Raw genomic sequence first — 7,870 nt, 5'->3', positions numbered from 1 at the left:
AGGAGGAAATGAGTTAATGCATTTGCTTGGAAGGGTGCACGGGACAAAGACTTATCATGTGTGAGTGGCTCTTATTTTGAGGCACTGGACAGAGAATCTACATTCTTGGCTACCACGTCTGAATGGTCTCTGCACATTTCACCAAAATGACCATGGGCCTCATCCTCCCTCCTTTTCATTCGAACAGTAGTCATTCCCTTAAACACAAACACTGGGCATTTCACCCCGGTCCGTCATTGTATGTCACTTATCAACAACATGTAAAGCAGCAGGGGATGCCCATATAAGGCCTGGTATTCAATACATTCAGGGCATGGCTGTTTTGGGTGGACATACCCTCACCATTAATGAAGCCAGCCGGCTTCTCCGGATGGATATAAATACACTAGGAAGAGAAACCCAAGACCAAAGACTTGGGCCATCCCGCGCCGCGGTCGCACCAGCTCAGGCGCTTCCTGTGTGTGATGCAGCGTGACTGACACTTATCCCTTCCTGAGAGCTGGGTGAACCCACCATGGCCACATTTTTGTCAGTGTTCCCAGTGGTGTTACCAGATACCTCGTTGTCTACAGCCAGAATGAATGCTATTGCATTTTCTTCAGAAGGTGGGTGGAGAGAAGGAGGCAGCTCTCTTTGTGTGCATGTGTGTAGTGGACTCAGATGGCTTGGGAGTGATTCTCATAGTTACTGTTTTTAGTTTATCTCTGAATCTTTATGGGGTGCTTGCTATTCCCTTGGGCACGATACGAGGTGAAGGATTGAGTGGGTCCCCAATTTCACGCAGCCTGATGGGGTACGGCTAATGGACAGGAGCCATCATGGAGCTGACTGTTGTGAAGGAAAAGGCTGGAGTGTTCAGGGTGTGATGGAGTTGGTATGGGGACCAGGGGGTCCTATCTTGTCCTGGGGATTAGTGGAGTGCTGTCTAAGCTGAGTGCTGAGGAATGACCAGGAGCTAGCTTGGCGAAGGGAGGAGAGAGCCTGTTCAGTCATGTACAAGACCCTGAACTTGAAGCCATGGAAGATTTGAGAAAAGTCTGATCTGTAGGGTTGGAAGGGAGAGAACAAACAGGACAGAGAGACAGAGAGAGAGAGAGAGAGAGAGAGAGAGAGAGAGAGAGAGATATCCAGTTGAGGTGGGCATGCAGAGGCAGGGGGTGGTGGGTCATCCAGAGCCTTGGTGGCTGTGGTAAGGACTTGAGGATCAGGTAACAGGATGCAGCTGGAGGACGTCCAAGAAGGTAAAATGAAATTTATATTAAAAAGCACATCACTTGTGGCATCTGCACCATGAATTGGAGAGGATTAGGAAGAAGCAAAGGTGGCCGCGAGGGATCGATTGGAAACCTCTGTCGAAGGCCGGGAAAGATGAGGGTGGTCTGGAGGAGGTGGGAGGGGCCCATGGCTAGATTCTGCAGACCTTTAAGTGATAGAGCTGATAGGGTTGAATGTGGGGATAAAGGAGGAAGCGGAGTCACCAAGGACTCACAGGTTTGGGTTTGAACAAAGAAGTGGAGAGTGGAAGAGGTGTGGCTTTGGGACAGAGCCTGTGTTCAACTTCAAATGTGCCGACTTGACGTCCAAATTGGGCGGGATCTGGAGGGCGACAGACAGGCTGGGCTGGTGGTATAGATTAGGAGTCACTGGCTCACAGATGGCCATGGAGGGGATGAGGTGGCCTGACAGGGAGCAGCTGAGCCCCAGAGTGGAGAAAGTGGGGAGTTGGATAAGGGAAGATGAAAGACCAGTGGCCGGCTCTCCTGCAAGACAGATTGGCCTTTGTCTGGGTAGCCAATCTCAGGTGGCAAACCATTTTTTTGCACTTTTAAGTTTTTGGAAGAAATAGTGCTGACAAAGGCCCTTGAAATTTCAGCCACACAAGGGATCTTCTCAGTCATTCCTAACCTGCTTTGGGGTGCTGGTGGATTGCTGTTGAGGTCCAAAAGTCACAGGTCCTTTGCTGTTGCTCTCCTGAAATTCTGCCCACCTGATCCTGTTGGAACAAAGACCTCTCTTGGGTGTTCTGCTCTGCCTCTTGGTCTATTGTAGAATAGCCTTTGTGACAAGGTGGGGATTCTTGAAGACAGCATGGCTGCAGGAGGGACATCACAGCTGGTGGTCTGTCTGATTGGGGATCAACTAGTGGTCAGAGCGGTCCTAGAGGGAGTGGTGCCCTCTAAGAGCTGATAATTTAAATGCACAAACTGGCCTTTGCCCTCTCACCTTGACCTTGTCCTGATTTGGTCTTTTGGAATGTGTGTCATGTACCCTGAGGATACTGGGGAGATGATTCTACATAGTAGACGGACGTGACATTAAATTACCTGAAATCACAGAGTGATAAACTTACTACATTTTCAGTCCTTCTATGGAAAGAAAAACATTTCCTGGTGATTTTAATACTTACTAATCTCCCCTTTCAACAAAGAGTGAGCAAAAGTCCTCCCAAGACCAGATGTCCTCAACCAGCACCTCTATCTAGTAACAATTATTTGTTTTTCATTGATTTTCTTCTCTTTATGACCAGAGGTGCTGATTGGCTTTTATAGTTGTAGTGCTGTTCCGTGTGTAGTCCAGCTATCTGTTTTATGGGATTACTCGTTACCTCAGCTGACCTGACTTGTCCTGATTGTTTCACTAATGATGCAAAATATTCTTTTGAAAAAGATGTATTTGAGTAATTTTACAGTTCCACACAGCTGTGGCAAAATATATGAAGATGATAATGTGAACAGCAAAGCTTGGAAAATGATGAACTAGATTATAGAATTTTTGAAAGGGGTTGGCCTGATCAAGGTGATATACCATCCTGGTTGTCCTGCAATTGTGATCTGGGAATGTAGAACTTACAAGCTTAGAATGCGGGAAGCCCCAGGCAATCTGGGATGAGCTGGTCAGCCCTGTCCTAAGTGAAACTAACTGGTTATCTTCACCAGCCTTAGTCCAGGTTGTGTTGCTGGGTGACTTCTGAGTCTCCAGGGGCATTAGTCCATATAAGGGGTGGGGGGTCCCTGGTCTTTGCCCAGTGTCCCAGCTCAGTCTGGTTGAACTCCTCACCTGACCCACGAGGAAACAAACCAAAGGGCAAGGGAAGCGGAGATCTGATCAAGGTCACACAGAGCGTAAGCAGCAGAATGGGAGCCTGCCATCTCTCCTGTTAATTCCAGTTAATTTTCTTCCTCCTGGATCTCCAGCTAGGAATTTTGCACCTTCTGTCCTTCCCTTCACAGTCTCTGGTTGCTTTCAGGGTCTCTGTAATGTCAAAGCAATTGATAATTAGATGGCATTTATTAAGTCAAGACCCTGTCCTAAGAACTTTGTATACACTAATTATCGATCTTCACAACAATCCTACAAGATAGACACTTTTATTATTATCTTCTATATGGAAATTGAGGCAACAAGAGGTAGAGCCACTTCCAAGGTCATCCTGCTTGTTGGTGGCAGAGGCAATATTTAGAACCTACACCGTCTGGCTTAGGGGTCTGTGGGTCTAATCACCAGGCGACCCTGCCTCTGTGCTGATAACCTTCTACCAGTTGGATAGAGCTCCTGAGGGTGCTGTCTACATGAAGGTCCTGTGTTGTAGTGAGAAGGATTGGATTTAGGCATCCTTTATGGTTTAGATATGAGAGTACCCCAAAACTCATATGTGAGAAAATGCAACAAAGTTTAGAGGTGAAATGATTAGGTAGTGAGAACCTTAACCTAATCAATGCATTAATCCACCTGAATGGATTAACTAGGTGGTAACTACAGGCAGGGAGATGGTGACTAGAAGAAGCAGATCACTCGGGTGTGCCTTTGGGGTTTATATGTTGTCCCCAGTGAGCAGCGCTCTCTCTGCTTCCTCATTGAGGTATCCTGAACTGCTTTCCTCCACCACACCCTTCCATCATGATGTGCTGCCTCACTTGAGCAATGGAGTTGGCCATCTATCAACTGAGACCTCTGAAACCATGAGCCATATGAACTTTTCCTCCTCTAAAATTGTTCTCATCAGGTCTTTTGGTCAGAGTAGTGAAAAAGTTGACTAAAAATCATCCCAAGACCTGAGTTTGAATTCTGACTCCCTTAAAATGCCTGGGCTTCACTTTAGTCATGTGTAAAATGGGAAGACAATAATCTTCACAATAAATAATAACATCATGTCTGTTTTCTTTTCTCCCTTTTTTGGCCAGGTTGTCAAAGGATCACACTGCCTAAGTCTATATAAAAGGATTTTGTGAATCACAAAGTACAAAACAGATGCTTTTGCAAAACAGACTGGTGTTAAAGAGATGCTGTGGAAGGCACAATAAGAAGTGTAAATCCTGCTGTGACAAGGTGGTGGATTGACTAACCAAAAAGACCCTAATAAAGTGGCAGTGACATGAGCTGTAAATGCTCAGTAACATTTATTGAGTAGACAAATAAGTGATAAGAGTTGGAAATGCTGACATAAAGCGTGCCAACTCTGTCCAAAGAGCAAGCAAACAAATGTCCGTCATTCCGCTGCTATTCTGTTCACTTTACAGATGAGAAGACCAAGGTATAGAGAGCCCTAGAGGCTGAGCCTGGCTTGGGCCACTACCCCAGCCCTGTCCTTACCAGCTGCTACCTCTGGGTGAGCCTGTGAATCCTCTGAATGAGCTTCATTGACATTCTGCGGAGTGTGTGTGGGGGGATTGGGGGATGCGGATTAAATGCTGTCTTTCATTTAATGCGTCAGGTGATCAAGACTCAGTCTCTATTAGCTATTATTATTAGTGGTGGAAGGACCTGGTTTCAAGTGAACCAGTAGCTACTACGGGGACGAAATTGATCTGTATTTCTTCATTTCTGCCTAGATGCTAGAAAGAGTTGCTAAGGCGGGTATGGGTGGTACCCTGGTGGTAGAGGTGCGGGCGGAAGGATACCCCTTTCAGCCTGCCTATGATTCCAGCATCCTCTGGGATGTGAGCGTTTGTATTTTCAGCCAATCCTTTAATATCTTCATGCCTTAGTCAGAGGGCCACCCAGTAAAGAAATTAGCATTCATCCAGTCTCCTTGCTAATCCCCTTCAGCAACCAGAGATATGCTCAGTGCTAACAAAGTGTCTTTCAGATGCTCAGAGGCCGGGAACTCTGGTCTCCGTTTCTGCGAGCCGTGGTGGGCTGTCCTACGCCTCTCCCCTGCTCCCTCCACCCCAAGCATGTTATCTAAGGGAATCCGAAAACCCTATCAAAACAGACTCCATCTATTGCTGAAGTCGTGGCAGAATACTCATGTGATAAATTTACGGGGTCACTGGAAGACCCTTTAATTTTCTGGGAAATGACAAGGCGTCTGTGGCCATGTTGTGTAAAATTTCCTCTTTCATACCCAGGTTACATGCCATGGACTATTTACTTGGAGTCTGAGGGTATATTTACCATTCAGGCAACATCACAAGCTGTCAAAGAAATCTACTCAGGGTAGGATGTGCTGGGTGTCTCGCCTTTCTAAAAATGACACTCGGACTCTTTTTTTATTTTATTTTATTTTATTTTTTTAATAAATCCTCTTAGGCGCTATGTTCACAGTGCAAATAGCTCAGAAAGGACACTGGTAGCAAGTCAAAGTTTACGTGAGGGCAGTCGGGTTGCGTGGAAACAAGACTTGACCCAGCCACTTTGCCAAGAGAGGAAGCTGCGTATCTCTTGGGCTCCCTCTGCGGAGCACCACCAAAGCAGATCGCTGGGGATGGTGATATATTGATCTGCTGAGTAGGCACCTCACCCCTTTGAAGGCGCTGTGTGTCATTCCCAGCAAACAACCGACAACCACACGGTATAGAGAAGTCGCTTCCAAAGTCAATAGCTGAAGGAATGCTTTGGGGAGAGATTGGGGAACTTGTTTTTCCAAATTTAGAACCCACTCACATTTCGTGGGTTCTGACATTAATATGGAGCTTGAACATAAAGTTCTGGCAAATTACAACTTCCTGATTCAAAACAAGACGCTGTCTAAGGGCGCCTGCGAGGGTGTCTTGCAAGTCCACGGGCTCTTACAAAACAGCCTGTTTGAGGATTCAAGTGTGAACGAACCAGGACCAGACTGATTCCATTTCCTTTGAAATCCCTGTGGCTTTTAGAATTAAGCAGCGGCAGGGTGGTAGCGAGGGTGTGGAGAGGAGGAAAGAGCTCTGGAAAAAGTGCATTTGAGGTTTTGCTGACCTGCAGACATTTGAAAATGACTATGTATTCTTCTACCAGGTCCTGATGTCCCTGAATCTTGCAGCCTTAGTTTTCAGTCTGATAAACAGTCAAGAAAAGTTGTTGGAGATGAGTGGGCATCAGGTCACCTCCCTAGAAACAAGGACAGCCACCCTGGTGCTCTGGCTGGCTGTCTGTATCACAGGGCCTTAACCTCCAGGATTGCTCTGCCTCATACCTACTTCCTGGGAAGGGAACTGTCTCCTGCCTTACAATAGTTTTGGTCCTAAACTTGAGACATCCACAGCCTTGAGGTTAGGGTTGAGGGACCTCATATCCCAGCTCCTACAATCTTCCTAAAATCTTGTGATCATGTCACGTCTAGGTTTAAGACTACTTTGTAGGGCTGGGATTGTGGCTCAGTGGTAGAGTGCTTGCCTAGCATGTGTGAGGCACTGGGTTTGATTCTCAGCACTGCATACAAATAAATAAAGGTTCATCAACAGCTAATAAACATATATATAAAAAAAGACTGCTCTGTAGCTGCTCTGCTGCTATAGCTTGAAGTCTCTAGTCCTTGGCATGGCCTGCCTGATGTCCCATGACTTAGACCCTGACTCCCTCTCTTGCTGCTCCTCCTCCTGGGGGTCTCCAGTTAGACTGGAGCACACCTTCATACCCCCTTGTGCAATAAGTCCTCTCTGACTCCCCTACCTTGTCATTTATTCTACTCTCTTCCTGCCTCCCCTCTTTATCTGGGAACCCTTCCCAGAGGTCCTTCTGTGAATGCTGGGCTAGGTCAGGTTCCTCTTTCCTATGCCACTCTGTGTGGATGTCCCAACCTTTGCACTGCTTCTGTTGGAGTGCTCACCACCCCCAGTGATGTAGTCCTCTCCTTATATGTGGACCTAGTGTGAACCGTTATAGCCAACAGATTCTGGGGACCACTGCTGTCCTGGGGTTATCATCTATGGATCCCCAGCACCTAAGAGTACCTGGCATAAAGCTTGTGGGGCTCAGGGTATTCCTGTTGGATGGATGGATGGATAACTGGATAGGTCGATGGGTGGATGGACAGATGGATGGAAGGGTAGATGGATGGGAGGAAGGATAGATGGAAGAATGAAGAGTGGTTGGAAGGATGAGTGAATGGAAGGGTGGATGGGAATTCTGAGACCTTGGTCATGATTTTCCCTCTGCCTCCCCATCCTGCCCTCTTCTTCGGCTGCATAACTTGTAGTTCCCTTCATCACACATCATGGGAGACAGAGGGAGCAGAACAAGCAAGGGCCTGGAGGCCAGAAGGAGCAAGACCCAGTGGGAAATGGCAAGAAGATGTGTGTGGTTGGAAAGGACATTTCGAGGGCGGGGGAAGAAGTAGGCAGTGCAGCTGGAGAATTTTAATCTGGGGTCAGACCACAAAAGGAGTCCGTGCATCACTCTAAGCCTTTGGATTTTGTTCCGTGAGCAAAGGGAACTGGAGAAAGGTTTCATGCAGGGCAAAATCCTGGAACATTTGCCTTCCATGTCTCTGTCTATGTGGCTTTGTGAACAGATGCTTAGAACTGCCCTGCCAGCAACACCACAAGGCAGAGCAGAAAGCAGGCCAGCTCTGTGTTGGCAGGAAGAGCCCTGGCCCTGGATGCAGAAGACCTGGACTTATTGTGAAGCCTCTTTCTTTCCGTTGCAAGCTGAGGGACCCTGGTAGCCATTT

The sequence above is a fragment of the Sciurus carolinensis genome, chromosome 3 (genome assembly GCF_902686445.1).
Source record: "Sciurus carolinensis chromosome 3, mSciCar1.2, whole genome shotgun sequence".
In the NCBI taxonomy this organism is placed as follows: Eukaryota; Metazoa; Chordata; class Mammalia; order Rodentia; family Sciuridae; genus Sciurus; species Sciurus carolinensis.
Note: the sequence above shows the minus strand (reverse complement) of the source record.